The 27988-nt window shown below is 43.5% G+C and overlaps 1 protein-coding gene across 3 annotated transcripts in view; it reads right to left on the bottom strand.

Annotated features, from left to right (window-relative positions):
* The window catches only part of STAG1 (stromal antigen 1), a 379263-nt gene extending 352900 nt beyond the window's left edge, over window positions 1-26363 (bottom strand). Inside the window, exons 1-2 of one of the 3 annotated variants that reach the window (XM_043492802.1) lie at window positions 26100-26287; window positions 14017-14078 (exon numbers count right to left, since the gene is read on the bottom strand). The gene's annotated coding sequence lies outside the window, so the exon portion shown is untranslated. Of the gene's footprint in view, window positions 1-14016; window positions 14079-26099 lie in introns of all 3 variants that reach the window. The other 2 variants (XM_038415259.2, XM_038415257.2) reach the window with 2 other exon arrangements.
* Between the last annotated feature and the right edge of the window lie 1625 nt (window positions 26364-27988).

Here is a 27988-nt window from a genome sequence, read left to right as displayed (position 1 = left end):
TTGCACTTGAAAATCAGAATATATGAGGAAGCACAAACATTACATTCTCCCTTTAAGAGCCACCATTGGGTGAGCAAGAAGACAAATAGCTCATGAGTTGAAGTTTTCAAACAGTATCAGGTGTCATCTCATGTACAGTGCATCATAGGAATCTAATCAAGTGACAAAACATGGACAACTGTGATCAAGTCCATATCAAAAAGCAAAAGTAAGTTCTCCTGGACAAGTTCCAGTGAAAAAGCCACAGTTACTGCCTGATCAGACAGTAGCAGCCTATGAACTAATGAAATGTCTAAATCACACACATCTTGATAAAAGACAAAATTGCATCCATCTCTTACCCCAGCCAACCAGCATCAACCATCTTGCACATACTGAGTCTTAGACCTCATTTAGCTCCCCTATCGCAACTACACACTGGGGGAAGATGAGACTGCACAATACTGGTCCAATGAAAGTAGTACAAATCCACCCGGAAATCCTGGGTATGTATGTGGGAAGCTAACCCAAACCACCACTCATGCTACCCCTGACTACACTGCTACTTTTTGCCCACTAGCTTGAGCAGAGCTACCATGCGTCTGTCTACTCGTGCTGAGAAGGAAACATTACTTGCCCTGTACAGTTACTGTAGTTCTTCGAGACGTGTATCCCTATAGGTGCTCCCCCTCAGGCGGGCATGTGCCTCTCAAGCTCTTGATCAGAGATTTCCAGCTAGCAGTGTCTGTTCAGCCTGCACATGTGCCCTATACCTCCTTGTGGCAAATACCAAGGTGATATAGGGTCATGCAGGGAAAAATTGCCCCTAGTTCCTTCTCTACTCAATCATCTCCAAGGCAATAACCAAAGCAGAGGGGAAGGAGAGTAGATGTGGAACATCAGATCTGACAGCAAGGAGCAGTGCGTAATGCTTTGAAAATGTATGGTGTGAAGTCTAAGTAGCAGCTCCACATATCTCAGATACTGGAATATTCTTCAAAAATGCTGCAGATGTTGCCTGCGATCTGTCTGAATGTGCGCTCACCCAAGAGGCGGAGGAGGGCCAAGCACCTGCAGATTCATAACAGGTAAAAATACAACCAGATACCTATTTTGAAAGTCTCTGAGAAGAAACAGGAGCACCCTTAGATCTATCTGAAAAGGATAGGAAAAGTCCAGGCGATTCTGAAATGGAATCCTATCCAGGTAGAAGGATAAGGACCTTCTATAGAAAGAGGATTCCTACTGTGAACTGTGAGCTTTCAGAAAAAAATACTGGTAGGCTGATAAGATTGGTTAAGATGAAAACACAATGTAACCTTTGGTGTGGATATAAACAGACCTTATTATTAAAAAAACATGGCACAGGGGAGATCCATCAAGGCTCCAATCTCTCCAACTCTCCAGGCAACATGATGGAAAGCCTTTGGTTCAAATAGAGGTTTCATGTGGTGGCTGAGAACCAGGGTTGAGGTGCCTAATGCGGGGGAAGAGATTACTCAGACCCTTAATAAATCTAGACTATACAGGGTGAGCAAAAATGGAGGATTCCTTGACAGGGGATGAAAGACTGATATGGCAGCAAGGCATACCTTGACCAAAATGACAAATAATCCGATGTCTTCAGATCCAACAGGTAATCTTGGATGAGGAAAAGGGGAATCAATTCAGGCCAGAGGTAGTGACGATGGACAAATCTCTTCCATTTCCTCTGCTAAGTAGTGCAGGTTTATGTTTTTCTACTGTTTAATAACACCTGGTGCACCTCTATAGATCAGGAAACCTCTGTTCCCAAGAACCATCCAGGAGCCACATCCTGAGATGTAGAACCACCATGCTGGGGTAATGCGAGCGACCCACTTTCTAGAAGATATGAGGAATGGTCAGGAGCTTGATCAGCAGTTGGACACAGCTGAAGCAGGAACGAGTACCAAGTTTGCCTCAGCCAGGTAGGTATTATGAGAATAACTGGCCTTGTTCTGCCTGATCTTGTTCAGCACCCTTAGAATTAGGGGTGTTGAAGGAAAGGCATAGAACAGACTCTTCTGCCATGGTAGAAGGAAAACATCCCCAAGGGAATGGTGATCCATGCCCCCTTGAACAGAAGACAGGTGGCTTCCTGTTCACAGAGGTGACAAAAAGATCAATTTCTGGCATCTCTGGAATATGCTGTGGAGAACCTGAGTGTCCAACTCACATTCGTAGTCCTGGGAGAAGTGTCTGCCAAAGGCATTCTGGACGCTTAGGAAGTAGACTGCTGAAATCTGGATATGGTAGGGTATACACCATTCCAGAGCTTATAGCTTTGATGCACAAAGAGGGGGATCTTACTCCTCCCTACATGTTGATGTAGAACATTCAGGACATGTTTTCCATCTTGACCCTGATTACTTTGCCCCAGATGTGGGTCAGGAAATAGAGGCAAGAGTTCCTGACTAACCTGGTTGATCTCCAACAGGTTGATGCAGAGATTGGTTTTGTAAATTATCCATCTGCTCTGAACTAGCAGGTAGTTGAGGTGGGCTCCCCATCCAACAGAGATGTGGGGTTGTTAGAGTCACTGATGGGATTGGGCAACACAAAGGGACATCCACACAGACATTAAGTTGCTCCTTCCAATAGTTTAGGGAGTTCTTTAGGTTCAAGGGGACCATCATCCACCTATACAAGGTGCCCCTGTTCAAAGAATAGGCAGTTCTGAGCCAATCATGGAAGCAGTGGAGGAGTATCGTCGTGTGATTGGTCACAAAGATGCAAGATTTTCAGCCAGACATGCAGCCACTTTTGGTTCTTGTGGTGGAGGTAGATCTCCAGCCTATACTGTTGATTCACTGCATTCACCACTAGGGAGTTAGGTGGGGGATGGGAAAATAAAGAGTTGGAATTCTTAAGGGGCACGTAGTATTTCTCATCTGCCTGTCGCACGATGGTGGAATAGGCAGGCATTTGCTACATCATTTTAGCCAGTTCCAGGAGAGCCTCATTAATAGGTATCACCGCTCTGGAGAGCGTTGACAACTACAAAAATATCTGAAGACACTTGGTACCCAACAACAACAGGGACTCTGGTTCATCCGACACGAAGATGTCCCTCAAGTATCTGAACTCCTGTGGTTCTGGTAAGGACCCCAATACCAGTACCACAGTTGACATTACCATAACTGGGGCCAATGGCACCTACAATAATGGGTATACTACAGGCATTTTAGATCTCAGGTGCCAATTCTTGCAGTGGTACCCCCAAATGAGCTGCTTGCATCAGTACCAAGACAGCTGGTTAAAGCGCATGATGGCATCAATGCAGTGGTATCCTTCAGTGACAATGGCAGGGCTGAACTCAATGGTACCCTGTGCTCACCCTCCTTACTGGTAGAGGGTATAGATGCCCTTTCAGAGCCATGCTTCCTGTCCTTGGAGCTCCAGGGCTTTGTGGGCCTACCCATACCCAAGGAAGAGTCCTATGCCTCAGCAGTACCCTCAGAGACAGATCTCGACAGGGACATGGTCTTTTTTGGAGCTGGCTCCTTATACAGTTTATGCTCCTCTTTCTGAGAATCTTCCCAGCAGGCAACAAAGACTTCCCTTTCTTAGGGGACATGTCCTGAGGTTGACAGGGCACTCGATCTGTCCAGGGACAGACATACAGGGGAGATCTCCCGACCTTGCTCAGAGGGTGAGCTTTATTTCCCTGTTCTTCATAGCCCTGGACTTAAGAGCCAAACAGAAGGAACGCTTCTAGGAGACCTGAGACTCCCCCAAGCAATGGACACACAGAGTACCAGTCACTGACAAGTACAGACTCTAGGCAAAAGGCAACATTTGAAGCCTGGCAAACTAGGCATACTCCACCAGGAGAAGACTAATCTCCTGGAGGGAAAAAGAGAGGGGGGACAAAAAATAACCCTCTCGCCTAAAACTAACTATACCAAAACACTAACATACAACAATAAACTAACTTTGAGAAAAAGAGAGAGAAGGCCAAGCACACTCTATGCAGACATGCTAGGGCTCCATCTCAGGCTGAGGTGGTAGAGAAGGAACTGATGGCAGGTCGTCCAGGCAGCCATGGTATCTGCCACAAGGAGGCATAGCGCACATGCAGTGGCAGAACGGACACTGCTAGCTAGAAATCTTCAATCAAGGGCTTGAGAAGTACATGCATACCTAACGTAGAGCACAAACAGAGACACTACTCGACGCAGTAGTAAGCTCCCAGCTGCAGTGTATACATATCCTCTGTAGTAAATCGTTATTTGTTAAAAACCAATTCCATTTATTCTTAAAACAAATAAAAAGGGGAGACAGAAAAAGAGAAAAATTGTCTGATATTTGCAGTTCAGTTGTTGAAAAATCACTGGCAAAGTACACATTGCATTACTTTATTATAGGGCTGTCGATTAATCGCACTTAACTCACACGGATTAACTCAAAAATTTAATCGGGATTAAAAAAATTAATCATGATTAATCGCACTCTTAATCGCACTTTTAAACAATAGAATACCAATTGAAATTTATTAAATATGTTTGGATATTTTTCTACATTTTCAAATATATTGATTTTAATTACAACACAGAATACAAATTACTACAAATATTTGCACTGTAAAAATTAACAAAAGAAATAGTATTTTTCAGTTCACCTCATACAAGTACCGTAATGCGATCACTTTATCGTGAAAGTGCAACTTACAAATGTAGATCTTATTTGTGTTACATCACTGCACTCAAAAACAAAATAAATTAAAACTTTAGAGCCTACAAGTCCACTCAGTCCTACTTCTTGTTCAGCCAATCGGTAAGGCAACAAATTTGTTTACATTTACGGGAAATAATGCTGCCGGCTTCTTACTTACAATGTCACCTGAAAGTGAGAGCAGGCGTTTGCATGGCACTTTTGTAGCCGGCATTGCATTTGTAGCCGGTATTTACATGCCAGATATGCTAAACATTCGTATGCCCCTTCATGCTTCGGCCACCATTCCAGAGGACATGCTTCCATGCTGATGACTCTTGTTAAAAAAATAATGCATTAACTACATTTTTGACTGAACTCCTTGGGGGGAGAATAGTACGTCTCCTGCTCTGTTTTACCCGCATTCTGCCATATATTTCCTATTATAGCTGTCTCGGATGATGACCCAGCATATGTTGTTCATTTTAAGAACAGTTTCACTGCAGATTTGACAAAACAAAGAAGGTACCAATGTGAAATTTCTAGAGCTATAGCACTCGACCCTAAATTTAAGAATCTGAAGTGCTTTCCAAAATCTGAGAGGAATGAGGTGTGGAGCATGCTTTCAGAAGTCTTAAAAGAGCCACACTTTGATGTGGAAACTACAGAACCCGAACCACCAAAAAAGAAAATCAACCTTCAAGCCAGTGGCATCTGACTCAGATGATGAAAGTGAATGTGTGTCGGTCTGCACTGCTTTGGACTGTTATCGAACAGAACCCCATATCAGCATAGACGCATATCCTCTGGAATGGTGGATAAAGCATGAAGGGACATATAACTTTAGTGCATCTTGCAACACCGGCTATAACCATGCCATGCAACCATCTGTTCTCACTTCCAGGTGACATTGTAAACAAGAAGCGGGCAGCATTATCTCCTGCAAATGTAAACCAACTTGTTTGAGTGAATGGCTGAACAAGAAGTAGGACTGAGTGGACTTGAAGGCTCTGAAGTTTTACATGGTTTTATTTTTGAATGCAGTTTTTTTGGTATATAATTCGACATTTCTAAATTCAATTTTCATGATATATTGCACTACAGTACTTGTATGAGGAACTGAAAAATGCTATTACTTTTGTTCTTTACAGCACAAATATTTATAATCAAATATAAATATAAAGTGAGCAGTGTACACTGTGTTATGTGTTGTAATTGAAATCAATGCATTTGAAAATATAGAAAACATCCAAAAATATTTAAATAAATGGTATTCTATTTTTGTAATTGTGTGATTAATTTTTGTAATAGCTTGACAGTCTTACCTTATTACCCACCCAAAGACTTGGGAAACTTAACTAGAGCTGGGCTAAAGCATCGTTTAGCTTGCCTCTTTGGTCATAGGAAAGTGTTGCAAGGTTCACTCTGTCCTCACTAGGCAAGCTGACTCTTATTAGATGGAAGAAAAGATGAGAAAAGAAGCTAGGAGGAATAAGATTGGGGAAGAAATTGACACTACAGAGGTTGGAGTATCATTTGGTTTGCTTTCCTCAAAACATCTGGTCAGAGCATGTTTCAGAATCAGGAAAAAAAGACAATGGTATGACAGTATAGCTCTGGGTTTCACCTGTTGGTGACGGTGCTGGTCATGGTACTGATGCCATGCATAAGCAAATTACCAACTGCTCCCCAGAAAAGCAACAAATAGCAACCTTCTCCCATGAAAGCTGATAAGTAATAATAAAGGTCCATACATGCACACGTCCTCTGATCGTAAACGTTTTCGTCTATTGGTATCAACAATTCTGACCTAAACACTGTTGACTAGAGGTTTGTCAAAGCTCTTAGTCAGGTAAAGGCAGTTTACATTGTTCCTTGATTTAAATCACTCCACCCTGACGTTATAGGAGGCTACCAGTGCCAAACACTTCCCATTGTAAACTCATGTTTTAATTTGCTTATAACTTTACAAGCTGTAATTGTTTGGGCTGAAACTTTCCCTGTGGGGTGCCTGCCCGGGGCTGAACTGTTTTGAAAAGTTTCAATTAAAAAAATAGTTCAGCTGTTTCTCAGACTGAAGTTAGGGGGAAACTATATTGTTTTGCACATGTTAAAAATGTTCTTACAATTAAGTTCTAGTGCCTCCAAAATTTGGTGTGGGGACTTTAAATACAGTAGGGATAGAGAGGGTGATGACTGCCCTTTTGTCAGGGATGTGCCTTTTGCCATCCCTGTGAAAATCCACTGTGATCTGGCTGAGTTAAAAACCTCTGAAAGTCAGTTTGTGTTGAGGAGAGGCTTCAAAGTTTTCATGTGCATTGTGCATGCTCCATCCCCACACAGCTTTTATGAGCCCAGATTATACGTGCACTACCCCAACAAAGTGAATGAGCATGCTCCACTGTAGGACTACAAGGGCTGAGCTGCAATTTTCCACTGTAGTGAGAAGCACCAGAACTGGGAGCAGGAAGACTGTCTCTTTTGTGCTGTCGATCCCCACCCTCACCCCCTTTGCCCCCCATGGGCAAAATCATGAGCCTTTCAGTACTTCTCCACATCTGGCCCCAGTTAACCAACCAGAATACAAGACAGGCTACCTGCCTTAACTAGACCACCATCCAGTCTCTTCCCGCAGTCTCCTGACTCTTCACAATAAACAAAGCAGGCGTCCGACAGACCACAGCCTCATTCACAATATCACTCAGATTCACACCCTAAGCCATCCTATGAGCTGAGTAAGTTAGGGATCCTGTGGAAAAAAATATGTAATGTTATCATTAAAGACTATCAATGTATACACACAGGGGAACCAAATTAAGGATGTATGGGCAAGGATGGTATGCAAAGAGTAACTCTCAGACTTATTCAGGCACACTCAACACCTGTACATAACAATAGCACCTATGCCACACTTTTATAAAAAAAATTAAAAATTCTTTATCATCTATATGAACAAATTAATTCTACAAATCAATCTAAGCCTCTGGTGGAACGGAGGGGCCACTAAATCGTTGTCACTGTTTTTCTGGAAGTTGCAGCAGGCCAGTGAACTGATGGATCCGGAGGTGCAACTGCTTCTTGTTGTTTTGGCATTGCTGTGTCTGACACATCATTATCAAGCAAGTCTAATGACTCTCCATGCGGGGGGGGGGGGGGGGGGAAAGAGTTTTTACTCAAACTATAATATAACCAAGCTGTACTATTTCTCTGAAAGCCAGTGTGGGTTTCTTTAGTTGAGCCACCTCTGGATAGTTTAAATATGCATCAATAATGGCACAATAATTTCTGGCCTCTAGAGGAAAAATGTCCATGTCATCTGTATCCCAGACTAACTGACATGTCTGTAACTTAAATATGGTTCCCTACCTACAGGTGTTCTATACATTTGGCATGTGGTAGAAACGTTTACCGTAACAATGATATCTTTGTTCATACCTGGCGAATATATTACTGCTCTTCGTCCTTTTCCCTAGTTTAACTAGGGAATGCACAAACTGCCTACATAGATTCACTTCATCGGATGCATCCGATGAAGTGAGCTGTAGCTCACGAAAGCTTATGCTCTAATAAATTTGTTAGTCTCTAAGGTGCCACAAGTACTCCTTTTCTTTTTGCGAATACAGACTAACACGGCTGCTACTCTGAAACCTACATAGATTCAGAGTCCAAGACCAGAAGGGACCATTTTGATCATCTAGTCTAACCTCTGTTTAACACAGGCCATAGAACTTCTCCAAAATAATTCCCACAGCATATCTTTTAGAAAAATATCCAATCTTGATTTCAAAATGGTCAGCGACGGTCAATCCACCACAAGCCTTGGTATGTTGTTCCACTGGTTAAATAAGATCATTGTAATAAAATGATGGCTTATTTGCCATCTGAATTTGTCTAACTTCAACTTCCAATCATTGGATCATGTTATACCTTTCTCTGCTAGACTGAAGAGCCCATTACTCAATATTTGTTCCCCAGGTAAATACTTACAGACTTTAATCAAGTCACTTTTTAGACTTCTCTTTGTTCACCTAAAATAGACTCAAAGAGCTCAGTCTATCACTAGAAGGTATGTTTCCTATAGTTTTAATCATTCTTGTGGCTCTTCTATGAACCCTCTCCAATATATCAACATCCTTCTTGAATAGAGGGCATCAGAACTGGACATAGTGCTCAGCAGAGGTCACACTAGTGACAAATAAAATAACCTCTATTCCTCCTCTAGATTCCCGTGTTTATGCATCCTAGTATAGCCTTAACTCTTTTTGGCTATAGTGTCACAATGGGAGTACATGATCAGCTGATTATTCACCATAGCTCCCTAAATCTTTCAGAGTCACTGCTTCCCAGGATAGAGTCCTCTATCCTGTAAATATGGCCTACATTCTTTGTTCTTAGATGTATACATTTACTTTTAGCCATACTAAAATGAACATTGTTTACATGCACCCAATTTATCCAGTGATCCAGATCATTCTGGATCAGTGGCCTTTCCTTTTCATTATTTTCCACAGCCGCAATTTTGGGTCAGCTACAAATTTTATCAGTGATGATTTTATGTTTCTTCCAGGTCACTGATAAAAATCTTAAATAGCGTAAGGACAAGAACTGATCACGATGGGACTCCACTGGAAATGCACCTACTCCATGACAACTCCCCGTTTACAATTACATTTGAGACCTATCAGTTAGCCAGTTTATAATCCAGTTAACGTGCATTTTAATTTTATACGGTTCTAGATTTTAATCAAAATATCATGCTTCACCAAATTAAACACCTTAGAGAAGTCTAAATATATTATGTCAACATTATTACCCTTATCAACCAAATTTGTAATCTCATTAAAAAGGGTATTAAGGTAGTTTGACATATTCTATTTCCCATAAACTCATGCTGAATAGCATTCTCCTTTAATTGTTTATTAAAGGAGTCCCACGTCAAACACTCCATTATCTGGCCCAGGATCTATATCTATATTGATGTGCCTGTAATTATCCTGGTCATCCTATTTACCCTTTTTAAAAACTGACCCAACATTAGCTTTCTTTCACTCTTCTGGAACTTCCCCACTGCTCCAAGATTTACTGAAAATTGGAATTAATTGTTCAGCCAGCTCTTTTAAAACTCTTGGGTGCAAGTCATCTGGACCTGCTGAACTAAAAATGTCTATCTTTAATAGAAGCTGTTTAACATCCTCCTGAGATACTAGTGGAATGGAAAGATTCAGTTATCTACAAAGTTATCATCATATGATGAGACTACATAATCTGTTTTCCCCCCAAATACGGAACAAAAATATTTGCTGAATATTTCTGCCTTTTCTGCATTATTATTGACATTCTATCATTATCATCTAGTAGGAGGATTCTTTTTGTTCTTAATATATTTTGAAAACTCCTCTTTATTGTCCTGAACTCTGCTGGCCACAGATTTTTCTTGGTGTCTTTTTGCTTCCCTTATGAATTTTCTACGATTCCTAGCTTCTGATTTATATTCGTTAATAATAATTTCCCCTTTCTTCCCTTTTTTTAAAAAAAAAAAAAATAGCTGCTTTCACTTCTCCTGTAAACCAGGTCAGTTTTTAACTAGTACGGCCTTCTTCCTTGATTGTGGGATTCTTGAGCATCTTAGTAAGATTTTCTTAAATGATTCTCATTTATCGTTCATTTTTCTGATTAAATTCTTCCTCCTGACTGATTTAGCTCATAATTGTTTTTAGTTTTGTGAAACTGGACCTATTAAAGCATCAAGAATATATAAAGACTGGTCTGGATTTATTCTTCATATTATACATCTGATCAATTCATGATCACTTGCATGTAAGCTACCATTAATTTTGAGTTTTGTGATCAATTCCTCTTTACCTGTTAGGACAAGCCTTAGCTAATAAAGAATTCCCTGGTGTCGACTGCAACTCTTTTTGAATTAGGAAATTGTCATCTATAATGATTAGAAATTCCAAGGATGCTTTAATACTGTCCGCATAAGAGCTCAGGCATACGTCACTCAAATTGAAATCCTCCAATGACATGTAGAGTTTTCCCCCCCTCCCCCCGATACATTAGAAAGAGGTGCATAAGGAGACAGTCATCCTGGTTCTGAGTGCAATCGGATGTTCTGTAGCAGACACCAGCTGGTATCCCATCTAGTGTTGTATCTGTTAGGAGACTGATCCATAACTATTCAAAGATTATTTTCTTCCAAGTTATCAGTGACTCAGAAACAGGTAATGCCATTTTTGACAGAGTACCACTCCATCTCCCTTTTTGCCTACTCGATCTTCCAAAATAGGTTAGAACCATTGATTTTAACATTCCAATTGTGTGAATCATCCCATCAGGTTTCAGTAATACCAACTAGATCAAATGTATGCTGATAAATGAGCAATACTAATTTCTCTGGTCTGTTACCCAGGCTTCTGCCATTGGTGTAAGGCAATTCAAGAATTCCTTCTCTTCATGTGTTTTGATTAATTTTGTTATCTCAAGTGCTCATATCATCCCTCTTTTTATCCTCTCCCTTTGCTACTAGTTTAACCCCCTCCTGACTACTCTAGCCAGCCTGTCCCAATGGAGATTGGTACCTCTTCCATGGAGGTGGAAGACATCAAAACTATACAGTCCCCTCTCCACAAAGAAGATGTACCAACATTCCACAAAACCACATCACCTCTACTTTATACCACTTACCTTCCTTTAAAGAAGAACACCATCTACCACAGAGAAATTATGCCTGTAAGGAACATAGTAGATGTTTTTTTTCCATCTGAGAAGTACAGCATATATCACAGACTGCAGTGTCTCATCCTGTGCTCTATCACCTTGTTACTTTTCCCACGTGAGGTTAGACAGCACCTGAGTACTCTACCCAGTTGACGTGGACGACATCAAATTCAGTTTCTGGCTCTTGATCTTGATGGGATTATTCCTCCCAAATATTGGACAATTAAATAGATTCCCTTGATTGATATCAATCATATTTTTGAAGTTCAGTAAGACGCTTTGAAACTTATGTGATGCTTGCAACAGGTGCTTTGAAAGAAACAAGTAGCAACAGCTTGCAATCAGTTTCACTCACAATCAACAGACATAGCTGTGGAAAGCTTTGCAAACAAAGGTGATTAGAGTATCCTTTCTGAATTGCATGCATCTGCGTTCTGTATTTGTGAAGGTTCTGAATGCCTACACTACAGGTCCCGAGTCAGTCTTTCCTTTGTAGCAGTACTACACCTAGTCCATTTTTAGAGGCATGCAAGGAACTTTTCATATGTCAAAAAACATTAAAATATTGCCATGCAAATTCAGAGACGAGTACTGTAATATTTTTTTCATTTTCACTGTTTCAGGCGACTCAGCAACTTTCTCATATGCACTATTTTATCAATTAGATTATCTATGAACTTTCCCAACAAAGTTAACACGCTCATGATCACTTGTAATGTCTCTTTTTGTTTTGCCCTGACCATTCACAGGATAGCTTGTACTTTCACAAGACCCAATTGCTGGCCTGATTCCAGATGTAAAATAGGTGTTCTGTCCCCACTGTGACAGTGACACAGGTGTGCCTAACTTTTCTGTTTTCTGCATACTGGAGTGAAGCAGCAGCTTCCCACCACAGAAATAAGGAATCCATCACTTGCTACATCAGTGGAGGTCTGTTTTTCAGTCTGCACAATGATCATGTGGTAATTACGATTTCAGCATCTGTGTAACTTGTACACAATGTGCCACTGGTGTTCAATGTAATAGTTTAGTTTGTCTACCGTGACTACTATTGTATGGAATCAATGCACAATGGTTTATCACTGGATCAGAGTTCCTTCACTGAATTTACCATTTTCTTTTGTCTGTATTGTCAGACAAAGTGATTACACTTGCAAACTCTGTACTTTTGCCAAATGCTAAACAGAATCTATCTGCACATTCACATCCACACCTCCCATGCAGCAGTCTATTGCAGAGTTTTGGCACCTTCCCTTGCACTGTTTTGCCCATGTGTTTTCCTCTTGTCTCTCTCCTGTCTTACTGAGTGATAACCTCAGGCATTGTAGGACCCTGTCTTATGGATATCAAGCTCAACATACAACTATGACACTGCAGAAATAAGTACTGCTATGAAACCTATCACCATCTTCGCAAATTCCCTTTACAGGAGACTGCAAACCAATATGACAGTGACATTAGCATCCAGGGGGTAGATTTTTCCAGTAATAAAAGAAAACGAAAACTTCTCCAGGAAGCAAATACACAGTATAAAAGGAATTTTGTTTAAATAAGTTCAGGATTTGAGTTTAATTTAAACCAATTCTCACATATTTACAAATGATGTCATTTACTACAGGAAAGTCTTATCTTACAGCACTGTAAGAGAGTCACAAAGCATTAAAGTTAGTGTACACAATATCTATATATAACAAAACAGTAAGGCATGCATCTACCTATGCCAACAGTCTTAGACCACTGTAATATCAAATATAACAATCACTATCTTTAAGCTACAGCTAATTTACATGCAACAATTATAATGGAGGTAATGAGTCAGTAATATGAGAGATTGCACAGATGGTGGATTACTTGGCCCAAATGCCACAGTTCTTCAAAGAGTGTATTGAATTATGCGGTTGGTGAATCAAACTCCCCACAACCCAAAATCGCCCAGCAAAATCCTCCCCCAACACAAATCAACAGAACCACCTGCACAACACTATAACCAGCACACACAAAAACCCCTGCAGTGCACACACCTCATTTGCCACCTGCACAAATCAATATGTCTCAGAACAACACACTCACCACCCACCCTCACTCATACTTACAATAAAACCATAAACTTGAGCAGCAAAGCCATTGGTCATCACTAATTCTCATGAAATTTTAGCTACTTATGCACAAAATCTACTCATCTCATCTACTTGAGGTAATGGATAAAAATTAATGTTGGTTTACTCTCCTGGCAAAACAATATACATATATATACACACACACACACACACACACATATATATATGAGTAATAGAATGTAGCAAGATATGACACTTTCAAGATTAAATTTCAGTGACACTATGAACTCTGAATATCAAGTAAGCCATCCTGTAGTTTACAAGTATATCAATGCAAACATATTTTAGAGGTAACATTCAAAGAACATACACTTAAAACGGTTAAAAAAAGTGCAGATAGTAGGAAAGGAATTAAATATTAGGCCTTAGGAATCCTGTGGCAAAAAGGACTCTTGTAATTAAAATGTATAATGCATACACAGAAGAAGTGATTTAAAATTTCACAAGATATTCAGATGTCCATTTTTAACCCTTCATTTTAATATCTTTTTTGGTTCTTTTTGTTTTAACATCTCAGCCCCTTTACCTTAATTTCCTGTTAGAAGGGAGGGGCTGCTGCATTCTGTTGATAAGGTTAGACACAAAGACCTGTTAGGAAAACAGCGGTATTCTAGTTAAACTAAGCTGGGACAGTGGTGTCACCCTCCTTCTGCATCCTTTGTTAAAGGTTTGACTTAATGGGGAGCCCACAGTATTTCTGCTGATTTGGAGAAAGGATGGGGGTATGCACCACAAGCAAGCTGTTGAAAGATACAGTTGAAAGGAGTGGAAAGTTAGAGTTTTGGATTGACACAGCTACCCCATTGCATGGAGCTTGCAGCATGACATGGGAAAAGGATCTGGCAACCTTCAGGTTCATTTCTCTTTGACACCTGGGCCTCATCTAGATTAGAATTTATGGTTGTTATAGCTCAGTGATTCCCTCAACTATAATTCACCCTCTGTCCATATTCCCAAATCTCTAAATTGTGATCTTGATAAATTACAAATTGTGTCAGCTAATCCAGGCCAAGGCCTAGGCTTTAGCCCTGTGTTAGGCTCAATGTGTCAGTGTACCTCCAGGTCAGTGCAGGATCAAAACAAATCTAAATCAGTCTTTCAAAATGACCAATGAGGATGCCTGAGCATCTGCTCCCCTCCCAGTTCTCCTTGGTTAAGAGGTCACAGGGCCTAAAACAGGAGTGGGCAAACTAGGAGTCCCCAGTACTATCCCACAGAGCCCCCCCCACACACACCCCCCATCAGTCCCCACTCCCCTCCCCTTGATAACATCCTTTATAGGGGCCCCCATCCTACACCCCATAGAGTCCTCCTCCCCCACTTGGCATTCATGGCCGGCCAGCCAATTTCCACACTCAGATTTGCCCACCCCTGGTTTAGAAGATACAAATCGGTACATATTGTCCAGCACGTTGTCATGGCCTTTCCTTGTGAGCTGTTTACATCAGTTAACTTTTCTTTCCACAAGGTCCTGGATTCAAATACATGGCTAGCAAAAGGCATTACAGGTTGCCTTCTGGCCAGAGGCAGTCATAAAAAGAGCCAGTAAGCTTTTGGAGTGAGGTGCCATCCGTGCATGACTTTGGTTCCAGTAATAGGAATAAAGGCCTATTACAATGGCATCGCAAAGAAGCTCGTCCAGATGGAGATACACTAGACGGGAAACCAATTCAGGAAGGGGATAAGGTGCCTGAAAGACACCTGCCAAAAAGCTAAGGATAACACCAAATATGGAAGGGGCCTTACTCACTTTCAATCTTATGATGAAATGGACCATATAATTAGCATATGCCCTAACACAATCCCAGAATATACTATGGACAGTAAGGCCTGTCATTCTCCTAAAATGGGACAATAATGACCCCAAGCTTCAAGTCACAGAACACTGTGGCTGATACCACTGAAATAGGGCCCACCACAGCTAAAACTTTATGGCCTGGGAAAACGCTGCCAGAATCCCAGAGCTTCTAGTAACTTTCAAAAACACACATCACTGGAGGTAGATCCAGACTTCAACAATGAGGAGAACCGCATCTTCTCAGGCTCATAAATAACCTTTATAATTTTTTATTTGTAAAGATGCGGTCTGGGAGTAATGGTGACCACTGTTAAAAGCTTTACTATTGCAGATGTTACATTTTACAGCAAAAATGTTACGTGTCCCTTCACCCTCATCCCTCCCTGCTTTCCCCACACCCAATCCTTGCACATAGACATATTCCTGATAAATGACAAGGAAGTGGGGGGGAACAGAAAAGTGCACACACAAAAGGTCTGTTGCTTAACCAAGTGTATTTTTATTGTTACAACAGTAATAGGCAGATTTCAACTGACATACATGCAAACAGCAAGTCATAATTCATTAGCCATATAAGGAAATGCTAATTCATATACAGCTCACATGTGCCACTGTGCCAGTAAATGATACTATGGCATATGCTGGAAAAAAGCAATACAGGGAAACAGTTTTCCTCCATAAAGCAAAGCATAAGCCACACACCTAAAAAACCAAAAACACAAAACAAAGGTGTCGAACATACACCTGCACTTACAGAGAGTGGTGGTGTTGGGGAATAGGTGGTACTGCATTTTGCAAGTACCAGTAACAGACTTTACCTTAAAAGCTTGTTAATTTTAGATCTTATTTTTGCCTATGCCTGTGAAAAAACTTTTCACTAAGCAAATTCTCCAAGGGATCAAGTAAATTGTGTGGAAAGCTAAGCCAGCCTCTGTCGCCTCCTCCCCCCCATCTCATCTCAAACAGAACTCTTGCCTATACCTTTCCTCCAGTAGTCTGGTGTTATCTAAGAGATGAAAAATTCAACTGCAAATGGCGCTGAATTTTGTCCAGCTGCCTGCAATATTTGTTCCCTTTTCCACTTTGGCAACTCCAGAATATTGTTATAGTTCACAGAAGCCACTACCTAAAATAATGTGGAATATTTACTGCCACTGTTCCCCTCGGCTTTGGAGCTTCTCCTTTGACTCCACCACCTGATCATTAGTATTAAATTTTTAAAAAATTACTTCATCTAAATTTTGAAAAGTAAACTAGTAACAAAAGGGTATCTACCACCCCAACACTGGAGAAGGTGAGAAAAATGCCCCAAGTTAAGTTTGGCATGTGAAACCATAGATAAAAGCACCCATGTTGCTGGAAAATGTAAGAAAAATGTGATAAATTATGGAAATTATGCTTATTTACTCCTTTCCCCGATTCACCCTTAAAAAAAAAAAAAGAAGAAGTTCCCTCTACTCCCTCCCAGGACATCTCCAGGGTTACTCTTTAAAAAAAGAGAGAGAGAGACCCATGAATGCCTCAGAAACATTGAGCAACCACCTCATCAAGCAATGAAGAATCAGGGCAGACATGCTACAAGAGTTCCAAAGGGAAACTGCTGGTCAATATGACCAGTGTTATCAGCTGGAGCTAAAAAAGACAAAGATGCTTGAAAAGTTAATGGAAGAGACCAAAGCCAGGACTGAGGACAACAAATGCAGAATACATACATGATCAGGAAATGGAAGTGCAGGACAGGCAGATCTTTTCAGTTCTAATGATGCAAAAGAGTGGACAACTAGCCTGACCACTTTGATTCTATGCCTGCACTCACATCCTCATCCCCACACTATACACCACAGCCACTTTACAAGTGCTCTTTACACGCTACACTGGTCTCTGGGAAGAGTTTGTAAGTAATAATACACGGAGCACATCACAGGACACCGACAGTACCAGGTCGAGTAATCAAGAACACCAGTCAGGAAAATAACCCACTTCCTTCCTTCCCTGACGAACCAAGGGATGCACCCCACCCATGTACTTATTCACTATACCAATAGAGACCTGGACTCTAAATACATTCTATGGGTGGCGTACCCGAGATCACTTATCCACTGACATTTTAAAAACTTCCACTTCCCAATCTGGGTCTATGCTGGTTATGTATATATCTTATAAACCTTGTAACCGACATTTATAATCCCTCATAACCCAAGCCTGACCCCAGATATACAGTACCTTGCTTCTTAACTTGTGTAAATTTGATTTTAAAAATTAACTTTAATAACATTTTTACATCTGTCAAAGTCCAATGGTCCATGCTGTCAAGTGGAGAGAGTCTGTGTACTGATACCAAATTTGAACTCTGTTAAGTCAATAGGTCGGGAATTGCTGCAGACACAGATAAACCCTTTGTGATAGTCACAGTAGATCTGAGAATCACTGTTGTCTCGCCCAACCTGGGACAATAACACCAGCCCTGGTTTTGTTTTATCTGATTTTCCTGAGAACTCTCTGAATTAGAGAAATTGGAAGAATGCATAGAAGAGATCTTCCCACAAAGTCTAGCAATTATGTATCCAAGATGAACTGATTGTCTGCTCCTTCTGTGAAGCAAAACCTCTGGCATCTCGAAATATATCTTGCCAAACATTCCCACAGAGAGAAATATTGTTCACTACCAATTCTTGAATGATCACTCATGCTGACTGTGTAAATGTCTGCCCAGCTGGTCTGCCAATATATTGTCCATGCCTGCAAGGTGGAGAGCTATAAGATTAGTTTGGTAGACTATGCACAACTCCCACAGAGCTATACAACTCTGCACAGTTGACAGGAATGTGCTCCACCTGTCTGTTGACATAAAACATTATAGTCAATACTTAAACCACTCTGCCCTGCAGCTGAGGTAGAAAGGGCTCAAGAGCCCAACATATGAAGGATGCATCTCTCAATAATGCAATATCAATTTCATAAACATGCCATCTGTATGTGATATATAGTGTCTTGCTAGCCAATGAAGAGAGCTCATCTTTAGATACGCATAGAGTTACGTACATCACAGACACCATAAGGCAAATTGTGTAAGGAAGAACACCAATCACCATATAACACGAGTTCTCCTGTTCCACTTCTAAGTACATTTCTTTCAGAAGAAAAGCACTGCCTTTCTGAGAGCTCCAACCCAGATCATGACTTTTATTGGCAATTCTGAATTGTGTGATTTTGTCCAATTTATTTTGAATGAGGTATGTATTTATAATATAGTTTTTGCTCCAGATCCTTCTATTAGGATACCATGAGGTGCCAAACATTCAAGTCAGGATATGGGCATCCTGACGTCTCAATTGGGCCTGTACTGCTGGAAAAGGTTTTATGAACACTTGAGGTCCATAAACATGCCAAATGATAGGACCTTGTGTTGATCATCTCCCCCACAACAAGCTTCAAGTATTTTCAATGCAAATATCTGACTGAGATGTGTAAATAAGCATCTTGCAAATCGAGAACCTAAACCCTATCTTGGGTGGATAAGGATGTGAAACTATAGTAAGCATGAGAAATCTGAATCTTCTTATGACAGAACTGAGCTTCCAAAGGTCTACAATGAGTTGGAGCCTCCTTGGGGATCAAAAAGTACCAGCAATAAAATTCCTTCCCCAAAACTCTTCAGGAACTAACTCTAGTAGTGAGCCAACTTCTGATCTTAGCAAGTTCTCATGAGAAGGATCCCTGAAAAGGGATGAGGAAGCAGGAGTTGGGCAGAATGCTAGTGTCAGACTGAATGGAGTAATCCTGTTAAATAATCTCCAAGATTCACGATCTGTGGTGTCAGTACTCCAAGGCTCTAATAAATGGGAGACTGTTCCAAATGAAAGAGAGGCTGTTTGTAGGTTTAAATCCCATTTGGTATTTTCATGAATCCTGTCAAACCAAGAGGCCAATGCAAAGGTAGATGAGGCAGCAGATCTACCTTTTAACTTAAAAGTTTGTAGGATGTGTGTGTCTATTGAAATTGAGCTGGTATTTCCCTGAAAGGAACACACAGGTACCCCTAGACCTTGTTGTAGACTTGTATCTTTTAATTTCTCTAGGAGTTTCTTTTTTTACAGTTAAGCAGCCCTTCACCATCAAATAGTAAGTCTCTATCCAGGTTCTTACTTCCAAAAGAAGTCCAGATGAACATAGCCACAAGTAGCAAATCAAAGTAACTGAGGGTTCTACAGCTTTAGATGCTAGATCAGAAGTACTGAAGGAATATCTCATGGTGTGGTTAGCAACCAAAAAACCTTCAGTAATCAATGCTTTGACCAGTTTGCTCTTGTCTTCTGGAAGCAACTGTGGAAACAGTGCTATTTTCTCCTATAAATATTAGTAATAGGACATCACAGCCTGATAACTATTTTAATATCCAGAGCATCTAGCTTCTTACTTTCTCTGTCAGAGATTGCAGAGTGGACTTGAGTCCCATTACCTCTTTGAGCTGCAGATCCCACCACTAATGAATTTTGAGAAGGATGGGTATGGAAAGCCCTTAGGAGAGAGTTGATACTGTCTCCTTTTTTAGATGTTGCCAAGATGCAGGGTTTAAGTGAGTATTTTTCACTGGCTGTAATAAACTGTCTAAGAGGACAGACTCCTAGAGGATGAAACCAAAACATCAAAAACTGGATGTATAGTTTTCTTTGATGCTACTGAAGGGATTTTGAAGATAGTCATCCTACCTATGAGCTCATGAAATTGGAGCGTATCTTTGGAAGGAGAGGAAGATGATGTTGCACCCAAACAGTCATCCAGTGAAGTTTAAACATCAGTAGCTGTATCTGCATTCAGACATTCAATAAGATGTTCTACTTCCTCTTCAGATGGTATGTGTAGGACTAGTAAAAGGAGATGGCTCCCTAAATATCAATGACCGCGATAGATCTGGGAAGAACAGATCTGGTGCAGGACATTTGTACTAAACCCTGGCAGAAGGCTTTGCATCTACTTTTCTTCAGACCTCTTAAAATTAGGATAATACCTAGGGAAGGCCAATATGACCACATTGCCCATGTGGTATCTCCCAGACCTGCCAGCAACCAACAGGTAACTCCCCAGCATAATCCCTGGGAGAGAGATGGTGATCTTGCAGTCTGAAGAGATGGAAACAAGAGCTTTGATAATGCGTTGTAGGTTCCCTAATCTATTTTCTGGGAAGAAAGCAAGGAAAGGTATTAGACAGGTTATGGTTTATTGCAGATCTGAATGTGAATCCAAAGCCCAAGTCAAAAAATTCTCTAAAGGTAAGAACAGCAGCTCGAGTAACTGCAAAGTTGAAAAGCTCAGATATATTTCCCTGGAGAACCAGTTGAGGTCTTAGGGGGAGGTTTGCATAGCTAAGGAAACAGGTTTAATCTTGCAAGATTTTTTTCCTTCCTGGAGAAAGAGAAGGAAGAACTGGCTCCAATGCTTTACACTTCTTTCCTCTATCTTGGACACTGATAGAAACTTATCCAGCACTGTAATGGGGGACCCCAATCCAAAGGCATATCAGAACGAAGGAGTTCAAGGAACTCTATGTGATGAATCTGAGCCAACATAGTAACCATGGAATTAGTAAAATCTGATATATCCAAGGAAGCATCAGGTGAATTACAGGTTTATAAAGAGGTTTCAAAGGTCTTTAGAGGTCAGAGCCTTATGAGAATGCTTTTGAACTTCAATGAGCAGAAATATGCTCTTGTGGACTGTTTTTTTCAGCAGAGACCAAGCATTTGTGCTCAGTCAAAGCTGATCTTTGTGGATTCATAGTGACTGGAACTGTTGATGTAGCTTCAGTCAAGGAAACAGATATCTGCAGCAAGACACTGTCAGACTTCTTAGCTCCTTCAATGGTCAGAACCAAGACTGGTCTCCCAGCACTTATGGATTCCTGCATACCAGAGCCAGAAGGTTTAGCTACTAATGCTTCCTGCAATGGAACAGCCTGGAGGCGATTCTGATGTTCCTTTCTGGTCCAGGGGTGAAGGCTCTGCACATAAAGCAACACGGCGAATGACCTTTCGTAAGCAGGCCAAACCATGCACCTGTGGATATGAACCAAGAAAAGTGGCAGGGCAAGAAGAACACCTTGAACTCTTGTTCCTTAGTTTTCAATTATAACATGTGTGATTTCAGAGCCTAAATCTCTTTTTCCAAAGTGATTTTAGGCACTTTGGATTTAGGCTCCTAACTGCATAAATCTCTTTTGAAAATGAGATTTAGGCTCCTAAAAAACAATTAGGCATTGCAACCAAAATCTACCAAAAATCCTTGGTAAAACACAACCAACAAAATTTAAAAATTGAGTATACTAGAAACATGGCAGCAGTCCTGGGAACAATCCATTCCGAAGGACATGATGAGGTTTCTAGTCTGTCTACCACCACAGTTGGAAGGAACAGAGGCACTCAGTTCCAAATGTTCAGAACTGTAAGGGAAAGGAAAAACAAGAATGCTCCAACCGTCATTGCTACTAAAAGATTCCACCACTGCAAGATGCACAATTGGTGCACCCCCAGATTATTCTTTGAGGGGCTTCTGCACAAATACGTTTATTGACAATGCACAGGTAATATCACACAGAATGAATCACCATTACTGCTAGAAACATGAGACAGACAGCTCCCAACAAAATCCATGGTAATTGCAAATGCATTCCCAATCATAAAGCGCATTGATAGTCTCCATATGAATTTCCAAAACTCACCTGGTGCTAAACCCAGGAGCAAGTCATCTGCTTTCTGGCTGGCTGAAAGCTGCTTGCAAGGCATTTGTGTTTCCCAACTACTCTGATGGAAAAATCATATATGCAGAAAGAAACACGTTCCTATCACTGCAAGAACATTTTGTAGTGATGAGTCATTACAATTAAGTAAGCTTCTCCATCATGTCTTGAGCCATCCAGAAGCACTTTCAATCCATCTGCCAAGATTGTAGTTACAACTTCTTCTATCTGAGTGCCTTGAGTCAGGGCAAGTCTTGTGATGACCCAGGGAAACCATGGGTAGCAAAGTCCTCAAGAATAGTAGTGGAACATTGACGTATATGTTGTTCTACAGAAAAGCGTTCCTGCCTGCTCACAAACAAATACTGCAGAGTTCCTAAACATCCTGGTGTCCTGCATTTTGCTAGTACTTGCAGTATTTATACCCATAAACCACTCCCAATGGTCTAAAACACCTGAATCACAATTGAGTAACAGTCCTTTTTATTAATGTACTCATTTGCACTCTGTGAAGAGCAGATTATGGGCATGTATAACTCCTGTACAGTTTGGAATCCCAGCTGCAAGAACACCTCAATGATTTCAGGGACAGTAGCCGCCTTCACAACGTATCTACAGCCCAGCACTTTTATAGCCAAACAAACCGCCACAGACTAGGTCACCCACAATGAACCTACCAGCCCTAAACTTATTCCCAACAGACAGGAAACTGGCAACATCTGACACTTACTAAAGGGTAACAAGAAAAGGAGTACTTGTGGCACCTTAGAGACTAACAAATTTATTAGAGCATAAGCTTTCGTGAGCTACAGCTCACTTCATCGGATGCATTTTCAAAAAAGTGAGCTGTAGCTCACGAAAGCTTATGCTCTAATAAATTTGTTAGTCTCTAAGGTGCCACAAGTACTCCTTTTCTTTTTGCGAATACAGACTAACACGGCTGCTACTCTGAAACCTAAAGGGTAACATACACCCATCTGACCCGATATTGAGACCTTGTCATTTGAGCCTGATGGACTCCTCAAACAACTTCAAAAATGCACCCTTGTTCATCTGAAAGTCTGCATTCACTAGTGGTCATCTAAGGTCACCAGAACCAGTAGTCCCAACACTATGTTTGAGGGGTAGGCCCAGACCACCACTCAATCTACAGCATTTCATTAACCAATAAAGAAATCACAATAACTGAAAAGTATCTCCTGCAGCTTGTTCACCAATAATTCACATTTGTTTGGATTGCCATTCCTGGATCAGCAATCTACCCAGGACACCCTCACTGGGAACTCTCATTGGCTGGAGAAAAAATAAGACTGCAGTGAAGTGCAGCAACAGGCACTCAAGCGAGGCATCCAGGCTCTCAGGCAAGGAAAGGTGCTCACAACCAGGTAGCAAATAAGGGTACAGCCTTCCAACCCCGGGAATTCCTGAGATCATTTATTAAAGTCATCTAGTCATCTACAATCCACAAATGACACCTCTCAAAAGACCATGCAAAATCAACTTGGCCCAGGAACTCTGGAATGCATAAATCATTGACCCTAACATGAATGAATGATGCAACAATGTACACAGGAGGAGACTAAAATTTTAGACACGACTACTGCGTGTAGATGTGATCCATTATGTTATTGTAACTGAGATACACAACTCAAATTAAGAACAACCCAGGTAACTCTATTCTAGACACGGCTTTACCTCCAACAGCTACCTTACGGCAGTCTTGGAAAGTGGAAATAGTAAGACCTATTACCAGTGTATTCAGGCCTTCACCCATCTCTAATGTCACAGACCGAACCTACCGGCAGAACAAAATTCAAACCATAAATATGTATATTTCAATTATAATTCAAACTACTTCACATTCTCCTTGTGAGAAGCCAAAGGTCTCCCATCCATTAAAACAAGCAGGGGTGGTGAGGGGGAATCCCTGCAGATTACCAGGGAATGAGAGGCGTTCGTGTGGTGCAAGGCCATCAAAGAGAAATAAAAACAATTCTTGGAAACACAGCGAGTTACCCTGCCTCAGCAGCCCCTATCTTCTCATCCACAGGTCAACTGCTGCTGCTACTCTCCTCCCTCATGAGGCTTTCATCCTTTCTGCCAGATCACAGCATCACCTCTTCCCCCTGCTAACTCCAAGTCACATTGCTCCTGCCCCTTCCTAACCTTCAGATCTCAGTGCTCCCAGTCCCAATGTTTTCTTTTGTTCCCAGGCCACAAAGCTGCTGATGCTGCCTCTACCCACCTCACTAGGTACTGTGCTAGTAGTGCTGATGATGGCACCCTGCTTCCCAAGTCACAAAGCCACAACAGACCATAACCCAATCCCAGTCACAGCACCACTGCTCACCCTGCCACCATGGTCACCATACCATTGCTGCTGCCAATATCCCTCCTACCACTCTGGGTCACAGTACCACCAGTGCGCTTCTGCCCACCACCCCATAAGGCCACAGCATCAATGCCATTCCTGCCCACTTCACCCCCAGGTCACAGGGTATGCCCTGTTGTCCACCTCCCCATTCCCTGCCCAGCTCACAGTATTGCCACCACCACTGCCAATCAATTCTTCACACAGGTCACAGTGCCACCAAGTTACAATGCCATTGCTGCCACTTCCCAGACATACAAATCACTACACTTCCACCCAATTCACAAAGGTGAATTGATGATACTCTGATCATGCTCTGATGATACTCCTACTCACTATGTCCCTCCCAAGTGACAACCCCACCAGAGATATCCCCCACTTGCCCCCTCCAAGTCACAGTGAGGCTGCCAATGATCCTTAACCCCAACAATCCCAGACTATTGCTTCCTATGTCCTCCTCCAGCCACTGCTGCTGCTGTCCACCTCCCAAATATCACAACACCATTGCTACCGTGGCCCACATCCCTGCCCAGGTTTGCTGCCAATCTTGCTTCTATTGCACACCTCCCACCCCTACTAACCACCTGCCCCTTCACCCCCTGGTCACAGCACTGCCAAACACCCTGCTCCTGCTACCCACCCACATCACCCTTCCAGTCACAAAACCACCAACCCACTACTGCTACTCAACCCCCAATCCATGTCAGAGCACCTTCAATCCCACCCCTGCTGCCCACACTGCTTCACAGGTCACAGCACTGCCCAATCCCACTCATATTGCCCAACTCCCTCTGCAACTCACAGTGCAGCCAATTATCCCACTGCCCACCTCTCACCCAGATCCCAGCACTGCCACCAACCCCAATCCCACTCCCATCACCCATTGGCGCTAACCCCACTCCCATCACCCAGCACAGATAACAGGGCTACTGCCTGTGCTCCCACTGCTCGCAGCCTGCCCCAGCTGAAAGCATTACAGCCCCCACCACCCGCCCCAGCCAAGTGACAGCGCTGCACCGCCCCTCCACACAGCCCAGCCTAGGTCACAGCGCTGTTGACCCCACAGCCTGCCCCAAAGCACAGCACCGCCAAACACCCCCCTCGCACTCTTCAGCCTTACCCCAGGTCAGAGCCCCACCAACCCCACTCGTGCTCCCACCGCCCACCCCAGGTCACAGGACCGTCGTCCCCCGCTGCTCCCTCCCTCAGTCCACAACGCCGTGCTCCCCCCTCCCCCCATGACAGAAGCCGCCGACCCCGCGGCCGCCCCCTCTACGATGACAGAGCAGCCCACCCCGCGCGCGCTCCCACCACCCGCAGCGGGTCGCAGCTCCAGGGGGTGCTGAGGAAACAGCGGGCCTGGCCCAACGCAAGGGAGGGGGACCTTAGCCCCGCGCCGCCGCTGAGGCCCAGGCCCGGCGGCAAGAGAGGCCGCTCTGCCCGCCCGACGCCCCCGGTAGCCCCGCCACAGACAATGAGATGGCGGCGATCGCCCCGCCCGGGGGACCCGCTGCTCCGGCAGGAGCCGCGCCGCCCCGCCTCCTCTGCTTTCTCCTCCCCTCCCCGCACGGGCAGCGCCAGCTCCCGGCCCAGCCGCCGCGGAGACCGAGCGAGCGGCCCCAAGCCGCTGCCCCCGCCCCCCGCGCCTCCATCTTGGATCGGCGCCTTAGAGTCGTGTCCCCCCCCCCCCGCGCGCGCCCCGCTCACCTCGGGCCGGGCAGCGCCCCTGGAGCCTGCGCTACGGCTGGCGCGTAGGGTCTAGGTGGGTGCGGGCCAGAGCCAGGCCGGGGCCGGGGCGGTGGCGTTCGCGGGGGCCGCGCTCAGCGGAGCTGCAATCCTAAACCGCCATCTGGCGGCATTTCCGACCCGCCAATGGCGCAGCCGCCGCCGCGCGCCGGAGCCCGAGCGCCCCCTGCCGGCCGCGCGCCGCCACTACCCGCTCCCGAACTAGCCGATCGGCCCCGCCTCCGTCTGAGCGCGGCACTCGGGGGCGGGGCGCCACAAACCACTTTCGCGCGAAAACCGTGGACATGCGCAGAGCGCTCTGTGCCGGTTCGGCCCCGTGGACGCGAGCTGCGTGCGCGCACGCTAGCCTAACGAGCGTAAAGCGTCTCGGCTTAGCCGTGGGTGGGGGCTGCCCTTGGGGCTGGGAGACAGGAAAGAACTCGGGGGCCCTTCGGCTCGCTCTTCCCGTGCCCCTCCGCCTGAACTCCTCTTCCAGGGCGCCAGCTGGTGGGCGGAGCGTGTGCGAGGGGCCATGGTGGAGCCTGCCGGGCCGCCTGCGTGGGGCTGGGGCGTAGGGCTCGCGCCTTGCTTCCGCGCGCCCTGCTTCCTCCGAGCCCCGCGCTCACCTGAGGCCCGAAATTCCCGCAGCAAGCCGCGTCCCGGGGAGCTGGGTTGACTCCCGCTGGACCTTGCTGTGTGAAAGACGGAATAGCCCCTGGGGGTGGAAGCGAGTTTGGAGCTCGTGGTCCCTAGCGTGCTGCCTCGTCCCCTGCTCCTCTTGGCGCCTCTTCTGCCTAGGGACGGTACTTGGGCTGTCTGGATGCTCCAAGCTGCCTTCTAAGGCAGGCCTGGCAGGGTTTCGTTTGCATCTGGCCCCAGGCCTACTTTCAGGTTGCTGTACAGCATAGCACTGCTAGCCTGGCAGGAACTGATTCTGGTATGCCATCCTGTGCTGCCTCTGACCCAGCCAGCCAGAACTGTGGCTTGAATTGGGAGGGCGGAAAGTGGTGTTTTTTCTTCTCTGGTCCTCCCCCAAGCCACTGGAGACCTGAGAATGAAATAGTTGTCGCCACAGGTGGTGTAGATCTTCAAAATAAGATCCTACCGGCCTTGTTGGTCTCTTTCAATGGTGTTGAGGTATGCCCTTCAGCAGAATTGAGGCCCCATGGGCATGTACCTTGGGCTTTGCCTCCCAGTCTTGTGATGAGTCAGAATCTTAGCTTTCATGAAGAAAAGCTGTGTTTCTACCCTTTATGGTTGTTGGCTGATGGGGGAAGCTTTTAGATATGAACCAAATGTAATTAATGTGGGGACATCTATCTAAGTGCAGACTCCAGCAGAGGAAGAAGATTTCCCCCCATACCAAAACAGCTCTGACTTCTTTCACTCAACGGATGTGTGGTCAAGCTAGTAACAAGGCTTTGATCTCCCCCTAGTCTCTGGAGTTGGCTTCCAGTTTCAAGACAGACATCCCTGGCTCTCCTATTCTGTCTTTTCTGGGTCCAATGGACAGAAAGGGGAGAAAAAAAGTGATGTTATCTAACCAAGTGTCATGCTGGTACTTGCAATAGACCTATAATTCACTACCAAAAACTTTTTTAATCTAGAGTTCGGGTTGTCTAACGCTACACCTTGGGCCATTCCAGAATTAACCTTAACCTCTGAAAACCAAGAAATACAGAGTTAAGATAATGTCTTGCACACTCCCTTAGCATTGCTTGGAGCTGGCAGTAAGCATTGGGACCAAACCAAAACTTCACCTATCCTTAATAAAAAAAAAACTATGTGCATGTTGTGTTCAACACAATTTTATTCTATCATTCATTTTCATACACTCTCACTATGTTAGATGTAGCTGAATTGATCTAGGG

The sequence above is a fragment of the Dermochelys coriacea genome, chromosome 9, assembly GCF_009764565.3.
Source record: "Dermochelys coriacea isolate rDerCor1 chromosome 9, rDerCor1.pri.v4, whole genome shotgun sequence".
Taxonomy (NCBI): Eukaryota; Metazoa; Chordata; order Testudines; family Dermochelyidae; genus Dermochelys; species Dermochelys coriacea.
This window is presented reverse-complemented; position numbering and strand designations above follow the sequence as displayed.